Below are 17572 nucleotides of genomic sequence, written 5' to 3'. Positions count from 1 at the left end.
GGCATACTATATGTCACATTTCAGCTACTTCACAGCTCTTGTCAGCCTTGTACAAAGCGACACAATATTGCGAATAAGGCATAACAAAACAAGACAGGATATGGCATGACATAACATGACATATCATAACGTAACCTGCTCATGTAACAAACCCGCCCGTCTGTCCAGAAGTTTAGAGAGTGGGATAAGAGACTGAAAAATGTGAAAAACTCCCTTACAAATGAAAAATGGGCTTCAGTAAAACATTGAAATTTGGAAAGAAGAATTAAAATGAAAAAAGAGGGTTAGAAGAAGTGGAAGTGCAGGAGGGGTGTGTACGTATGGAGGGTTGAGGGAGCCCCTTCATCAATCCAGACGGAAGATGTACATGAAAAAAGGGAAAAATTGGGGCAAAATATGAGGGTTCTCACTCTTTTTCAAATGTATGACTGCAAGCCTGTGAAATTGAATTAAAGCCTTTTGAAATACAAAGTAAATTCCTCCAAAACACCAAGGCAGGCATTCACACCAGGGACTACACTAGAAGCTGTATAAATATGAAATTGGATGGTACATAGCTATTTATATTCTTCCCAAACTCTTTCAAACAACGTAGAGAAGTGCATTTTAGTCCATTCAGTCAAAACATTTTCAAATACCACTTTCATTCAAAGGGTTCTCCGGGGGCTCCAGGGTAAGCATGTAGCCTTCTGTGTGTGGTGGAGGAAGAAAACAGAGAAAGCTTTAAATAGCCCCCAGGCTCACATACCCCCTGTGACAAATTGACTTCTGCCCTGGAAAGGTACAAGGATGAGCAGAGGCCAAAGTGCCTACACAGCCCTCACACAAGCATAAAGGTAAAACAGGCATGGTTAAGAGATATACCTTCTTCGCCTGTTGTGGCAAAGTGGGCCGATGGCAGGCTATACTTTCAAGAGGAATGTGAATGTGGTTCAGTAGCAATTCAAACACCAAAGTACAACAGTCCGAAATAAAGCAATGTCCAATCAATGTTCTATACAAATATATGCACTTTAATTAAACACACCAGGTACAATAATATCTTACTAGAAACACACTACACAAATCCCACCCCTGAGGGAAGAACACACAATAAGCATAGATAGCAAGATTCCACACTCTGAGAACTGAATCAGGGGTGTAAGAGAAGCTGTAACCACAATGTTCTTCAAAGGGATATATTCTTGGGTGCAAAAGGGATAAATATGGCCTAACCCATCTATAGAGCCCACAAATGGACCAAGGAGGCAGTCAGAAGTCAATAGTACTTTTTGTGGTTCTTGGTTGCCCGACAGCACTGAATCAGAGTTCTAGGTGCTCTACGAGCAACTTGAAGATCAGGAGAGTGCAAAATCCAGCACCGGAGAGTCCTGGTGGTTCAAATTTGTCGAACATTTCTTAAAACATGGCTCCAAGCAGTTTGACAGTGAAAACACTAGGGTCCAGGCTGTCTTGGCTCTCAGGGTGCTGCGAGTCCCAATCCAGGGGCGTAGGGACAAGATGACTCCTTTTCTTGTGCTCCCAAACACGGGGAGAATGGTACACATCTGCAGGGTGAAGTCATGGTTACCGCTGTGACTGCTAGAGAGGCAGGTCTTGCTCCAGCAGCCGATCATTCCCTAGGTTGCTGTGAGTCCTACTCCAGTCACTCAGGGACAAGATAGGTTCTTGATCTTGGCCTCCCAAAGACAGAGGAGGCTGGCACAAACCTTCAGGGGTCCCTCAGTACAGTGATGTCCTGGGCAGCACTGTGGCTGGCAGGGATGCAGGTCTTGTTCCAGCAGCCGTTCACCCCCGATGGTCCCTGGGGATGCATAGGGGGCAGAGCTTACCTCTGCCTTGGAACACCTACTTTCACCGCACAACTGGAGGACTTTGAAAAGGATCGCTCTCCCAACAGGGTCCAACAAAATCTTCTCCAAGGGTTGAAGTCCAAACAGATGATTCGAAGAAAATATGTGAGACCCTCTTCTTTTGAAGGTAAAGGACTGTGAGTAATTGGACTAAAGCTAGCCTACGAGAATCCCTGGTCTTGAAGATAGTGGACTTTGGCCTTCTGACATCACACCCAAAGTATTTTGTGCTCGAGGCACTGGCATAGCAGGGGCCCCCACATCCCCAGAGGTGTGGTAAGCCCCGCCAGTACATGTCCTGGGAGGTGGCACCCAAAGACATCATTAGGGGGTAGCCAGGGGTAGCAGCAGCTACCCCTGACTCACTGTCTGCTACCACTAGACCAGTCCTTGCAACCCCTGAGCCACTGAACAAAGAGGCAGTGTCAAGAACAGATATATATCTGTGTTGCACCTGAAAAAGGCGGTTGTAAATGCAGCTTAAAGTGCCACAGCTTTTCCCCCTGGAATCTAGATCTCGTTAACATGAGAAATAACAGGGGAGCAGGAAAAACCATTAAGCCACCATCACTAAATGGTTGGCAGTCCATTAGTGAAGAATGACTGAATGGCTGGGTTCAGAGGTGGAGCTGTCTGTGTGCCTCATACCCAGTACTGTAGTAACAGGAAGAGTATATGGGCTAGATCTAGCTAGCTGGGAATGAGTCAGAGCAGCCTGCCGGATTCATTGACAGCACAGCATGAATGCAAATCTCACCAGTGTTTCTCGTTATCTACTTTGCACATCCAGTGAGCCACTGGACCTGTGACGAGAGGGGTTTGCCCCAGTGGCTTCTGGCACCAATTCTGCCTGCACATTGTGTGACCTGACCCAGATCTGCCAGGCATGCATCACAGACACACGGTAGATATACGCAAGGTGACATAATTAATTTATGCACAATACCTCTGGCACTAGAATGCAGCTTTCCCCATAGACATAATTCGGTCTAGCGGCTCACATTATCTCTCTCCTATCTCAAATACTTGCACAACACATCTGGTACCAGAATGCAGCTATCCCCCATGACATAATTCAGTAAAGCTGCACACATAATGTCTCTCTGCCACACTCTCCGGACTACCTCGCTGCACCCACTCACATTTGTATTTGTATTTGTATTTTGTTTATTAGTAGGGCGCACCTTGCCCCGGGGCATCTGGGCGCATGTTTAAAAGGCAGTTACAGGTTCCAGCAAATAGATACAATGTACATTTAACACATATTTACATCAAGTTCAGAGCATCGAGTAGAGAGGCGCATCGGGCGCATGTTTAAGAGGAGGTGACAGGTTACAGCAAATAAAAGCAATAGACATTTAACACATATTTACATAAAGCTCAGAGCAACGAGTCGGAATATACAGCCAAAACAGTCTAAGTACAATGAGCAGACAGTAATGGAATTGGCAGGTGTAGAGATTATGGTGAGGAAGCTAGGGCATCCCGTTCATGTAACCACAATTTGGTTTTAGCTTTGAAGGAATGGATGTGCAGAACATTTCTGAGAGCATTAGGTAGGATGTTCCAAAGCTTAGCCACGAGGACTGGGAAACTCGAGCCTCCGGCTGTCTGAAGCTTGAAGCTAGGAATAGTCAGCGTTTGGGCCTGAGAAGATCTTAGAGGTCTAGTTGCTGTGTGTTGTGTGAAGCGTGTGGAAAGGTAAGCCAGAGCTGCGTTGTTCTGGGGCTTGTGTGTTAGTACAAGAGCTTTGAGGGATATGCTGTGGGTGATGGGTAGCCAGTGTAAATTGCGTCTCGTGTTGGATATGTGTGAGCACCTGGGAACATTGAGAGCTGCCCTTATGGCGTTGTTCTGCGTGACCTGGAGTTTATCGATGTTTTTTTGACTGGTCCCAAGGTAAAGGGTGTTGCAGTAATCGATTTTGGACATGATGAGGGTTCTGGAGAGAATTAGACAGTTCTCTGTTGTCAGAAAGGGTCGACATGCTGTAATCAATTTGCAAGTATAGGATGACGCTGACACAACTGCGTTGGTTTGATGATTGAGGGACAGAGTGGAGTCTAGATAAATTCTAAGTGTTTTTGTGACGTTGGAGACTTTGATATCATTCCCATCAATGATGAAGGACTTATATTTGGGGTCAAGTTTGGTGAGTTTGTATTGAGAGCCAAGAATGATTAATTCAGTCTTTTCATCATTAAGGCCGAGCCCATGATGAGCCATCCAGGCCTGGATGACAGTGTATACTCCAATGAGCGCTTTAGCATCTGTTACATAATCGCCAGTGATAGGGATGAGTATCTGGGTGTCATCCGCATAATTAGTGACATGCATACTCAACATGGGTATCTACCGAGCACTTGGTTAACCCTGCTTACCTTTGTACTGGCTAAGTGCACTCAGGCACTATATTTCTCTCTGACAAATGTTCCCATACCTGGACTTTGGTCCCCAAAAGGCATTCAACCTACAGCGCGTTGGGCCCATACCATTGGTGTAATGTGCTATACATATACCCATTACAATACAATACAATACATGAAGTTGCCCCGAGCCTTTGAAGTAAACCATATGTTGCTTCCTCAAGCAATGCTCCTGTGCATTGTTGGTGACTTGCATCTGTTGGATTTTTGGATAATGTAATATCACAGCAACTGGCAATATATGGGCTCTACTTATCATATAATTACAATACCTGACATGCAGCTATAATGAGCATAATATGGAAGCAACTGGCCATGCACTGCTGAAGTAGCATATCTATGGCAGCGCCTCGGCCTATGTTTATTCTTTTGGGAATAACTCTACAATATCATGACCCCATCCATGAAATATGAAGGCAGCACCTTTGCTAAAATGTGGTTGGTATCTAAAATATTCTTGTCTGCTTTAGTACCTTTTTTTACATCGGAAAGCCACTTCCGGTGATGTCACCAGGGTTAAAGACAAACTGATGCATCCAAGTCAAAGGTCATATGGCATCTCTTCCTGTGATGTCATCACATATGTGATGTCACTTCCGCTACCCCTGGCATTTTGGTAAATCGGCATCCCTGTGGGTACCCTCGAAGAAAAAACAAATTAAAAACAAAAAGAATGAAATACTTTCTTTATGAAGGCAGAGTGACATCCAAAAGAAACTATTTATTTTTGAAGTCGGAGGGCTGCCCCACCCCATGACATGGAAGCCTCCAGGCTGGAGGCCTCCATGCCATGGGGAGGGTGGAGGTTAAAATGTATGGGGGATACCTGGGTGTACCTGGGTGTGCATGTATGGTTAAAGGGTAGACACTTAAATGTATGCGTGGCTGCTGAATGGTATGTGTGCTTGTGTTCAGGGGCGCAACGCAATCTAAATTTTGGGGGGGCTAACCCTTCAAATGTTGGGAGAGGTGCTAACTTCACAGGCAAATATATTTGTATGAGGGCATATAAATTCTTTACACATTCTAATGAGACTATTCTAGTGTGCTTTCAATGTTACAAGCTGTTAACTCTCTCCTTTAAATCTGAAAGCACCCACTTATGGACTGCTGTGAGTATGAGCAGTCTCCTGTCCCTTCTCTTCCCTTCAAATCACTCCCCTGGTATGCGAGTACTAAACCCACATCACGATTTCAATTGCCTAAACAATTAAGCATTTGAATGCAGGTACTAACAGTGTAATGCTTTATGTTAGTAGTTGCTAGGCCTTTGATAACAGTGAAATCCAGGCGCTGTTTAACATCTGTGTCCTGTTCTGTCTGGTGCTCTGTAGGTCACCCAGGTCGAGTCAACATAGCCCAAAATGTTAGAGGTGCAGGGGGGCAGAAGCCCAGTCAGCTCAATGGTGTTGCGCCACTGCTTGTGTTTAATGCCTTGATTACTTATTGGTAATATTCATCACTCCTAGCCCTATTCTTCCTCATCCCAGTACTTGTGTAGGAGGCACTTTGCCTCAAACATAAGTACTGGGATGAGGTAGAGGGACATGGAGGTAATGCCTGGCTAAATTAATCTTCATTACTCCTAGTCCCACTCTTTCTCGTCCCAGTATGTGCCTATGAGGCACTGGGACAAGCAAGAGGGATGCAGAGATCATTCTGGGCTGAGGAGCAGATTTTGGGGGTTGGGGCAGGGGTTGGGAGGGAGAGGGGATGTGAAGGGCGTGTGGGCTGGGATAGGGATTGTGCGATAAATCCTAATGGTCATCCATGTCCAGGCTAAGCAGGCAGGGCCGGACTGGGAACAAAAAGTGGCCCTGGAAAATGTTTTTCAAAGTGGCTCATATTTCGTTGAACGAGCGAGCACAGAGCATGAGCCCAACCCTTCCATGAGGGAATCCGGAGTAACCCCAAGAAAATGTTGAATACAATTAGTCAAAATGAGTGCCCTTAAAGCATGCTTTAAACATATAAGGATTAAAAAGCGATGTTTTAAATAAGTTCATGATCTCTCAAAGTAGAGTTTTAATGATAGAGGGGCCTGGGACATTACACATTTTGCAGATGAGAAAAATGAGTACATCCGGTATTAAAGGTGCCAGGCAACATGCATCCCTAATCCATTTCATCCTATTCCTGTGCTGAGAAGAGAATGCAGATAAAAGGCATTCTTAAACAATCATTGGCAATGGCAACGGTTTTGTCTTTTGTGTAGGCATGGGAAAGGCATTTCCCAGGCATTGACGTAGTGGTATTAACTGGAATGTAACAGCTGCAAAGTGGTGAGAGTAGTTGGGCATATAATCGCAGTGCTTTTCAATGCCTAATATTGATACCCAAGCTTAAACTTTTGGCTTTGCCAATGCTTGATTGTAACATGATTTTATTGAAGGACGGCATACGGCTTATAAATGGAGTGGCTGAAAGCAGACGTGGTTGACATTTTTATTACACCAGTAGGGCTTTTACCATTCCAATCAAGTCATTAACTCTCAGAAGACTGATTTGGGAAAACACTGACAGGCACTTTAAACACAAAGTTTGATGGGAAGGCTTGATAATGTTAGCTCAAAGAGATCCCAAGAGGACGTGTTTTGGATGCAGAGGGGCAGAACACAGGTGGAAATGGCAATAGGGATTAGCATGGCCATGGGCAGTCAATGGGTCAGTAAATAACCAATACAAGCTTTGCTTCCCACCTTATATATTTTTCCCTAGCTGCACTCTAATGCAAGATTTTCATTTTATAGGTGGCACTTTAGCCACAACTAACAAAAACGTTGACTTGGTATAAGATCAGTGAGTCATGTCAATGTAGTGCCCGCAGTGTCCCGACAATGTGGCACAGCACCTGTGCGTTCAACCATAGTGGTATGCTCATCAGTGGCTGCACATCGCCAATGACAACGTGTTTGCAGGCTGCACTTTTTGTTAAGGTGAAATCTGTATTGAGAGTTTGAGGCCTTCTTCAGCAGCATACATCCAAAATGTCAAAACATCGGGTGGGTGTGTAGTCACAGTACATGATGACATTGTTGTTGGGGCATTAAGTAATACATGCTTTCTTCTAAAATACGAAACACATTTTTAAACCATCAATAAGCACAAATGTCTAGTGTGGATGTTAATTATGACTTGTGCAAGGACTGCTGACTGATGGTGAGAGTGGGTGAGGATGAGCACAGGAATACAGTGAGGAACGTCATGGTGACATATTGGAAGTGTGTGCATGTGGATGAGAGGCACTTGTGGATATGCAAGCGGTGGGCTGTTACAAAACACTCTATAACTGGCTCGGAGTACATGAGCCGAACGAGTGACAAAACAGTGAATGAGTGAAAATGGGTCACTGAGCGTGTGTAAGTGGCAAGGGGCAGGGGTAGTGATGTATGCATGCATGAGGAGGGCAGCGACCGTCACTGTGGGTTGGATAGGGGAACAGTTATCATTGTGTGGAGCGATTGTCCTGAGTGACGTGGTTTGTTTGTTTGTTTGTTTATTTTATTTGTATGGCGCTCCAAACCCAGAGGTAGAAGGGCGCTAAGAATTTGGTTACATATTTGAGAGGTATCAGTGTTGCATACTTCGTACAGGTTTATAATATATACATATATATACAGAGGACAATAAATAGAGCGTGTGTAGTGAGTACAATATACAATTTCCTGAATAAGTACAGTGTCTAAGCTAGTAGTCGCGCAGGTCTAGAGTTAGTGGTGTTGCTCTTTGTTTAGTAGCCAGCTAATGACCTGCTTCCTAAAGATCTGGAAGGATTCGAGGGTTTTGATGTTGAACGGTAGGGAATTCCAGAGTTGGGGAGCAAGCACTGTAAAGCTTGCCCCTCCAGCTCTTTTTAGGTGGAATCTGGGTACTAGTAGGCAAAGAGTGTTGGAGGATCTGGTGAGTCTGGTGGCGGGTTTCAGGGTGAGTTTATTAGCTAGATAGGGTGGTGCTAGGTGGTTGAGGGCTTTGTACGTGAGGCAGATGATTTTTAGGTCAATTTTTTGGCGTATGGAGAGCCATTTGCAGGCTTTCCTAGTTGCAGAGATCTGCTCTTGTCTTGGAATGTTGAGGGCTGTGCGCAAGGCGTTGTTTTGAATTACCTGTAATTTATTGAGTACGGATTGATTAGCGCCAAGGAACAGGCTATTGCAGTAATCCAGTTTGGATTGTATTAGGGCCCTGGCAAGGGTGAGGCAGCTGTTGGGTGATAGGAAGGGTCTGCTGGCCCTAATGAGCTTGCCGGTATAGGCAGCAGCTGAAGCTGTCATATTGGTATGTTTGCTAAGGTTGGTGTTGGCGTCTAGATAAAAACCAAGGGTCTTTACGCTTTTGGCTATGGCAATGGAATGACCATCGATGGTGATGTTATTATAGCTAGGGTCAAGTTTGGTTAGAGTGTTGGGGGAGCCGACGATTAGGAGCTCTGTCTTCTCATCATTCAGGCAGAGACCATGGGAGGCCATCCATGCCTGAATGATGGAGAATATTTTGTTGATCCGGACCGAGTCTTCTTGGTAATTACCAGAGATAGTGAGGAGTATCTGGGTGTCATCTGCGTAGTTTGTATAGGTGACACCCAGGTGATCCAGTTGGTCGAATAGAGGCTTTGTAAATATGTTGTACAAAGTGGGGGATACACAAGAACCTTGTGGGACCCCGCATGTGATGGGGATGGGGTCTGCAGCAGCTGTGGTGGAGAAGACTCGTATGGTTCTGTTTGCCAGGAAGGATTGTATCCAAGTGATGGCAGGTGAGGAGAAGTGGGCTGCGGTGGCAAGGTGATTACAGAGGACCTCATGGCTGACCAGGTCAAAGGCCGCTGAGAGGTCTAGGAGGAGTAGGATTGCGGCATTGCCTCTGTCTTTTATTTCATCGATCTGGCTTTTGAGATCAACAAGGGCGGTTTCAGTTCCGTGTTGAGGTCTGAAGCCAGATTGACGAATTCCTAGTAGTTGGTTGGATTCTAGGTATTCCTGAATTTGGATGTAGGCGACTCTGTCCAGGATTTTCAGTAGGAAGGGGACTGTGGTGATGGGCCTATAGTTTGTGGGTGTGGCCGGATCGAGGGATTGTTTTTTCAAGAGAGGGAGAACCCATGATTGTTTTAGGTTGCTGGGGATGGAGCTATTGGTGAAGGATAAGTTGATGAGTTTGGTGATGAAGGGGGAGAGCTCTCTGGCTGCATCTTTTATGATTTGAGCCGGGCAGCTGTCTCCTTTACAGTTAGAGGGTTTCAAGGAGGTGATGATTTTTTGAACTTCCGGGATGGTGACTTTTTTGAACGAGAAGCCTGCGCCGGTGGTGTTAGGTGTGGGTAGGCTAAGGTTGGTGACATTGTTGTTGGATAGTTGTAGCCGTTTGTTTTCGATTTTAGTTTGGAGTCCTAAGATTTTGTTGTTAAGGGCGTTCTGGATGTTGGTGCACCAGGGTTTGTCTTTTAGGCAGGTTTCTGGGGGCGAAATAGGGTTTTCTAGTTCCTTCAAAATTTTGAATAATTCTTTAGTGGAGGATCCTGCCTGAGTGATCCTGGTGTTGTATGAATCTTTTTTGGTCCTGATTATCTCGCTTTTGTAGAGTGAGGATAGGTTAGTGAAGTTGGATTTGTTTTCCGCAGTGGGGTTAGTCTTCCAGGCGTGGTGAGCCTTAGCTTTCTCTTTCCTAAGTAGTTTGAGCTCAGGGGTGTACCATGAGTTCAGATGAGCTTTGGGTTTGGCTTTGCGTATTTTCAAGGGGGCAACGGTGTCCATTGCTTTGGCCATGGAATCATTGAAGGTGTCAATCAGCATGTTTAAGTCAGCGTTAGCTGGGAGAGCATTGAGGGTAGGTAAGACCAATGGTAGCAAGGTAGTGGTAACAGCCTCAATGAGGGCACGAGCTTGGATGAGTGAGTGGATTTAGTAAAGGTTCACCAAGCGTGGCTGAATGATAGCTTTTGGCAACAGAGCATGGCTGAGGGAGCGTATTCAGTATATGTGTAAAGCTGGAGGTGAAAGAGTTAGGGGTGCGTGCCCCAAATATGAAGGCCAAGTAGTGGCGAGAGGCAGAGCGTAGCTTTAAAAAGTAACCTTTGTTATCGGCCAGCGTCAACATTAAGAAAAGTCCAAGTGCAGAACCACAACCTTATTTCCTGAATCTCTTCACTCACCAATCCCAAGAGAAAGTAGCCTTGTAGTTTAAACCTATGCGAGTGGCCCGCAACTGTCCATCCAGATGCCAAAGACCACAGTGCTTAATACAAGACAGCAGGATCTTTCCTAAAGAAGACACATCACATTGTAGAAGAATTACTAAAATGTTGCACCTGTGCAAGTGCAATTAGCACAAGGCCAAAAATTGGCCTAGTGCCTAGAAGTTCTACCATACATCACCCTAACACTCCAGGTAAGATAATATTTTCAGAAAACAGATTCTGCCGGTGGTAATAGCGCCAAAAAAACCCATATAGTCCTGTGGACTCATAACAAATGGGGAGAAACAGCGCCACCGCAACTAGGGATCCGGCGCAGCACCGGAACGAGTCGAGGTAACGCTAATTGTGTTGGGCGGAATAACGCCCAACTCATGATGAGGCTATATCAACACTTGTTTATTCAACTTGGAAGATTTTAATGCAAGGATCTTCACTACTGACAAATCCTCAATGGGAGGTACGGTATGTGCTGCAATACGCCCAAACCTGAAAATAGAAACCTCCTTTACTTTGAGCACCTTGATTTGTTCATAAAATACCCAACCTTTTTCAGAATGCTGTGTTTGCCTCCTAATTGGAACACATACAAATATCAAATATCAACAGAGAAAAGGCTGGTTTGTGGTTAAGCCTTTTACTTACTTGCACACTACCCTCTACAGAGCTCTAAACCCAAAAACCTCTCTAGAACCATCTTGAATTTCAGAATGCAACAAATACCTGATTGCCTCATACGTAACAGTGTCAATACTTTGCACCGAATTCTGCTTGCTACCTCCGGCATCTTTCCTTCTAATATGGTCTCGGAAGGATAGCTCATAATATACATTTACAGCCACACAAAACAGCCAACAGTTCACTTAAATTTGATTCAAACTACATACAAGCTGCTGTTTATAATGTGTATAATATATTAAGCACAAACATTCCTCGATAATAAGCATCTTGGTGCTACTGAGTGCTTCACCTAGGAACATAGGGCCTCATTCCGAGTACGGCGCTAACCAATGGCGCTATTAACGCCTTGGTTGACGCCGTACCCGGAACGGCAGCGCCTTGGTGGATGGCGGAATCACCGCCCCATTCCAAGGTTGGCGGGCGTTAATTCCCCATTCACCAAGGCTCTTCCCCATTCCCAAATGAGCCCCCATAGGGCTCAATGGGAATGGGGAAGATGCGAATAACGGTGACCGTTCATTACGGTCACCGGTATTGGCTTGGAGGCCCCTTTGCGCCCTCGACTTTAACACCTGCTCAAAGCAGGCGTTAAGGGCGAGGGCGCAGAGGGAACTCGGAGTATGGCGGTAAGGGAATACCGCCACCGGTCTCGTTACCGGTGGCCGCTATCCCTTACCGCCATACTCGGAATGAGGCCCATATTCTTTCAAGGTATGTTTTGCACCAGGGTAACGTTTGCCCTAATCGCAGTCATTTGCCCTCAGGCAAAAAAGCCTTGAAAGAATGTTTCTCCCCACCAGCCCAAGGCTATTTTTGACTGAGTGCTCAGTATATTGAGCATGTGTTTGTTTGTTACGTTTTTTAGTAAAGAGGGTTTTGCGAATGATTCATTTTACTCTGACTATTCTCCTGTTTGTTTCCTGAAGTGATAACACTGGCTTCACCGTCACCGCTGCACCTATTGGAAGGCGCCTGCCTCAAAGACTTGCTAAAAGAAGGCCTGGCTACGAAGATAAGTCCAGGATATTGTGTGGCCGCATGTTTAAGGAAGAGCAAATGGCCTGTAAGGTGCCATTATTGCAGTGAGGTTTTTCGCCCCATCACTTCCTCCTGTTTGCTAAAATGAGAGGCTGTACAAGGCGCACTCTATGGCTCATACATTTCAGCTGCAGCACCCTTGACAAAGTCAAATTATTGCGGTCTGAGTCGAACTCGGAAGGAGCTTCTCAGTAATTACGCACGCGCCTGCAAAGTCACGGGCACTGCTGTCTGATGCCTTATTCCTAAGGCAGTCACTCACAAAACATTGCACAGTGCAATATGTCCATACCTAAATTTACTGCTTTCCTTTCTGTATAAAGGAAACCTGTGGTCTGCAGTCAGATCCGAATCGTCTATGCAGGTGGCAGCCGCACTGACACTTCAGCATGGCCTGTGCTGCACCTGCGCAGTCTAACACGCTAGGGCACATCACGTGCGGTTTTAATGATGCCCAGTTCCCCCACAAAACACAGAGGCGAGCCATGGGCATAATCATGCAGGCAGAGATTAGCGAACCACACCCAGGCGAGTTCAGGCTGGCATGGATGGATCATGTCATGAAATGATTATGTATCCTTCCCCCCAAGAAAAGAGGCCCTATGTCCCGAGGCCTACCGGGGAAAGTCCCGGTGTCCCGGTGGGCCACTCCAGGCCTGCAAGCAGTCATGTTATGTGGTATTAGTTGCTAGAGATGCATTTTGGTGTAGCCAGTCTAGTCATTTCTTATTTTGGCTTGACTTTTTTTAAGTGGCATCTCTGATAAAGCAGTCCTGCTAAGTGTAATTGCCTGGCTAGACCGGCATTTGAGTGCTACCAGTCTAGCCATTTCTTACTGTGGCATTGTATATTTTTCTGTGCATCTGTGATAAAATAACCATGATAGGTGTTATTGCTTCAACTGTTTTTTTGTTTTTTTGGTGCAACCAGTCTAGGTATGTCTAAATGTGGCCTGGTATGGTTTACTGTAATATGTTATTACGTGTCTAGACTGGTTTACATTGTGTAGCCAGTTCGACATGTTTTCATTATGCCTTTTTAATAGCAAAGCATTAAATTACTTAAAGCATTAATGTTCCTGTGCACTGTTGGTGACCTGTATGTATTAGATTTTTGTATTGGTGTTACCCTACAAAACAGTTACAAACACTCTGGCTTTTTAGCCAGTTTTTCTCAGAAAGTGTGCTGTATAATGTCTTAAAACACATATTTATATTCTTATCCTGGTGCAGTGTGCGGGATACCCCTGCAGCAGCACATTTGTGTGTATAGCGCAAGTGTGGTAATCTAGGACAACCCAGAGTGTGGCGTGACCTGTGATTTGTTTCCGAACTGGTGGGCAGGGGGAGGGTCCTCAGCTTGGCTCACAGGGAGGTTCCCAAATGTTGTGTTATGCCATTGGCTAGAGGAAGTAGAAGGGACAGGAAGGAGAGGCGAGGCAGAGAGCAACAAGATGTTGGAACCTTGCCCCAACTGTACAGAACTCTGCATGTCTAAACTAATCCCACCCCTTCCCTTCTCAATAGGATCAAAGGCCCCTTTATTATCTAGCACCCTAGTGTGAGGCTACCCGTTTTGATTGGGTGTCCTCCTTTTAATCCTGAGCCCTGGATAGCTTCCTGTTCATTGGCTTTCTCTGGGGAGGGGGTATTACCTGCCCTCACAAAGTGATCAAAAAAAAGGGATGGCGATTAAGGTTCCGGTCCTCTCTGAATACACATCACCTTCCACAGCTGAGCTGGCTCACAGGAGCTGTCATATGTGTGATATAAAATTGGATGTGACTGCAATGATTATGAGCAGTGCCAGCCACCATACCCTTACTTATGCATGGTTCATTTTTTAGAGTTTAACCTGCCACCAGCATGGACTACTCATAATCATTATATATTTTGGACCTGGGATGCATATCCTAAATGCAGCCCCTGTGCTGCAGAGACTTGGCTGCCACTGCAGCTGTTAAAAGGGCACCTGTGTCCTCTGAACCTGCTCTGTGCCACTGGTAGAGCAGGCACTGCAGATCAGGATACTGATAGAGCAGGCCACAGGTACACACTGCTTTTGTCATGGAGCTAATGAAAGGGGAATCTGATCAGCAGACTGCCCTTTCAGAGATGGCATTACTCGCATCATTTTATTAATTAATAAAAATCCTAACAGCTATTGCTTCCCCAACCTTGCCAGGTGGCAATTCATCACACCCAAAAACCACCAAATGCAATGTTTGCCTCAACTCAGTAGCAGAGTCAAATCTTTTCATTTCAAGGTGCTGCATCCTGTCTATAAGTGGAGCAATTGGGAATTCTGCCTGCACTGCTAAGGTGAGTATGTCTAGCCTGAGGCTGGCTCGTTCAACAGACTGTGGGGTGGAGCAGGAAGGACTTCCCAGAAACATGGAAACGAAGCACATACTGCTACCCTGAGGAGGGGATAGTGGGGGGAGGAGTACTAGAGCCATAAATGCTCCGGTCATAAGTGTTCTGCGTGTTATTTTATGTTAAACTGTCTTTGTTTCTAAAATATATGTTGTGTTTAGTTATTTATTTATCTCATACTGCATGAGTCCAGTAGTATCCAAAACAGTTCACATCTTTACACTGGGCAAACTCCAGAATAGTAATTTGGGGGTGCCAAGCCAGGGGGCTAGATGTGGGCAGTCTAGAATAGACTGTGAAAGGTGAACATAATTGGAGAACAAACAAGTAGGGTGCAGTGCTGTGTGTTTGTGAATGCATTCTAGGCTGTGTTACAATTGCGGTTGTCAGAAAGAGAGGGGAATAGTGTAATGTCCTGTGCTGTGCTTGGTAGCATGGCTGTAGCATATAAGGCTGCGGCAAACTTGTTGCTTGTGTGATGCTTTGTCACAGTGGGGTCATTTTACAGCATGGAGAGACACTTTCAGCCAAAAATATAAGCACTAGTAAATCTAAAGCAAAGCACTGAATGGTCCCTCTGCCCCCAAATGGCCAGTTCTATAGTTTATTTATTTGTTTTATTTATTTATTGGTCATTTGTAACGCGCCTATACACAAGTGTTTTGAGTCACAGCAAGGAAGGTGAGAGAATGGGGGAGGACAAGGTGAAGAAAAGTAGCGATCCTAGTAGGCCATGCGACATTCAGATTGTGCAAGTGCTGTAGCGTGAGGTGCATGGGGAGGGGAGGTGGGAGAGTGCAGGAATTGGATGGTAGGGTCTGGGGGGCTCATGAGAAGATGAGTGCCTGGTGGGGGCCTGGTGGACAGGACCAGGGGGAAGCAGAGAACGAAGAGGATCCGCAAATAAGTGCAAGTTTGAAGGTTGGAGTGGCACCAAGCAGGTGAAAGCCAACTGGCAAGTGTATGCTGAGGGGCCCGAGGGGGCAAGTGCAGGATGAGGGTTATGATATGATATGGCATTTATAATGCGCCTATACACAAGTGTTTCAAGGTGTGACGCAGCAAGGGAGGGGGAACAGAAGGAAGACAGACAGCAATGCTAATAGGTCAAGTGTCATTCAGATCGCGTAAGTGCAGGGGAAGGGGAAAAGTGCAAAATGGGAGGGGGTGGGGACAGTGCAGTACATGGGATAATGAATAAATAAAAACTTGGAGTGGTGGGAGGGGGCGAGGTTGTGGGAGAAGTGCAGAGGTAGACTGGACAGGGGGGTCCTGGTGCCGTGTATGACTCTGAAGGAGCCAGGCAACCAGTCTCAGGCAGTGGAGACATTAGCAGGGGAGGAGGAGGGAGAAGGAAGACGAGAATAGGAAGGTGTTAAGGAGCTTCCAGAACTTAAGGCAATCCATCTCAAGTCTGAGAGGGGCAAGGAGGCCAGTTCAGAGAGAGGCACCGGAGGAAGAGAGATCCGCCCCAACTCTCTGCTTGAAAAAGTGTCTGATTTGCAGGGAGTTAGAGCTAGATGAGCGAAGGGCTCTATTAGGGAGGTATTTAGGGAGAGAGAGTTGGATATACAGGGAGTACCCGGCCCCAGAAAGTCTTGTAAATGATGCTGAGTGTCTTGAATTTGATCCTTGCAGAAACCGGGAGCCAGTGGGGATATTTAAGGGCTGAAGAGATGTCGTCCCTGGGCTTCAGGCCAAGGATACATCTTGCATTACTATTCTGGATCAGGTGAAGGGGGCGGAGGTGAGGAGTTAGGCAGATTAAGGAAGAGGCTGTTGCAGTAGTCCAGCCTGGAGAGAACTAGAACTCTGGAGACACTGAGTCTCTGGGGGAAGGTGAGGAAGGGGAGAATGCCTCTGAAGAGATAGAGCTGAAAGTGGGCCTTCTTGGTCAGGTCCATGATGTGAGGTGAGAAGGAGAGTGAGGAGTTGTAGAAGACGTCAAGGTTTTTTGCTTCGCACAAGGGTGAGGGAAGGGTGCCCAAGGAATATGGCCAGAGTGTGAGAGGGAAGGAGGGAGGAGGGCTCCTAATGAGAAGGATTTCTGTCTTACTAGCATCAAGGCAGAGATTGTTAGTAGTGCATCGGGCCTGAATAGTAGATAGGCAGTCAGGAATTAGAGAGAGAGAAGAGGAGGTAGAGGAAGGTAGCTTGAAGGAGAGCTGTGTGTCATCAGCGTAACACTAATGTTAGGAGAGAAGGTGGAGATCAGATGGGCTAGAGGGGCAGGTAGATATTGAAAAGCCAGGGAGAGGGGATAGCTCCCTTGGGGACTCCACATGTGTAAAGTGAGATGGTGGAGAGAAAAGGGCCAAATTGAACCTGGGAGGGTCGGACAGAGAGGAAGGAGGTCAACCTATCCAGGGCTAAGTGCGTGATGCCAAGGATGTCACAGAGCCACTTTATCAGGGCGGCATGATTGACCATGTCAAAGGCAGAGGAGAGGTCAAGAAGGATGAGAGCAGAAGGGAAGCTGCAATCGAGATAGTGAGAAAGTCACCCTGGGTTTTCAGGAGCAATGTATGTGATATTTTAGAATATATTTCTCCTATTGGAGATTTCAACAAATCCATTTCCCCAAAAAAACACTTTCGTTTTTAAATTATTTTTTAACAAAAAAATGTCCATAGGTTTGGACACTTCTGTTTTGTGGAATGTGTAATCGGATTCAATGTGTGATGTCACTTCTGTTTTATGGAATTGGAAATTGAATTTAATTTAGCGATGTTTTTATGATAAAGTACATATAATTTACAGTGTGCTGCAAAGTTTATACTGATGTATGATTTTATTTTTCATTTTTTTGTTACACTTTCAATACATTTGCTTTTCAATTATCGTTATTTGTGTGCACTTTTGGCACTCTTTTTGACACTTGGCCTTTCTCTGTATATATGGGCTTTTTGGAGTACTTGGCCACTGCCAAGCCGGAGCACCTGTGGGGCCTTAATCGTGATAGGACACTCCTAGCTTAAGATAGCTCCCGGATGTCTGTGATTAACCGAG

At 45.7% G+C, this 17572-nt stretch overlaps 1 protein-coding gene across 1 annotated transcript in view; it reads left to right on the top strand.

The window, feature by feature from the left end:
* Positions 1 to 17572, top strand: part of LOC138516152 (bifunctional heparan sulfate N-deacetylase/N-sulfotransferase 3) — a 758026-nt gene that overhangs the window by 411952 nt on the left and 328502 nt on the right. The window lies entirely within an intron of this gene.

The sequence above is a fragment of the Ambystoma mexicanum genome, chromosome 6q (assembly GCF_040938575.1).
Source record: "Ambystoma mexicanum isolate Mex_15411 chromosome 6q, UKY_AmexF1_1, whole genome shotgun sequence".
Classification (NCBI taxonomy): domain Eukaryota; kingdom Metazoa; phylum Chordata; class Amphibia; order Caudata; family Ambystomatidae; genus Ambystoma; species Ambystoma mexicanum.
The sequence above is the reverse complement of the archived record's forward strand: the minus strand, read 5'-3'. Positions and strand labels throughout refer to the sequence as shown.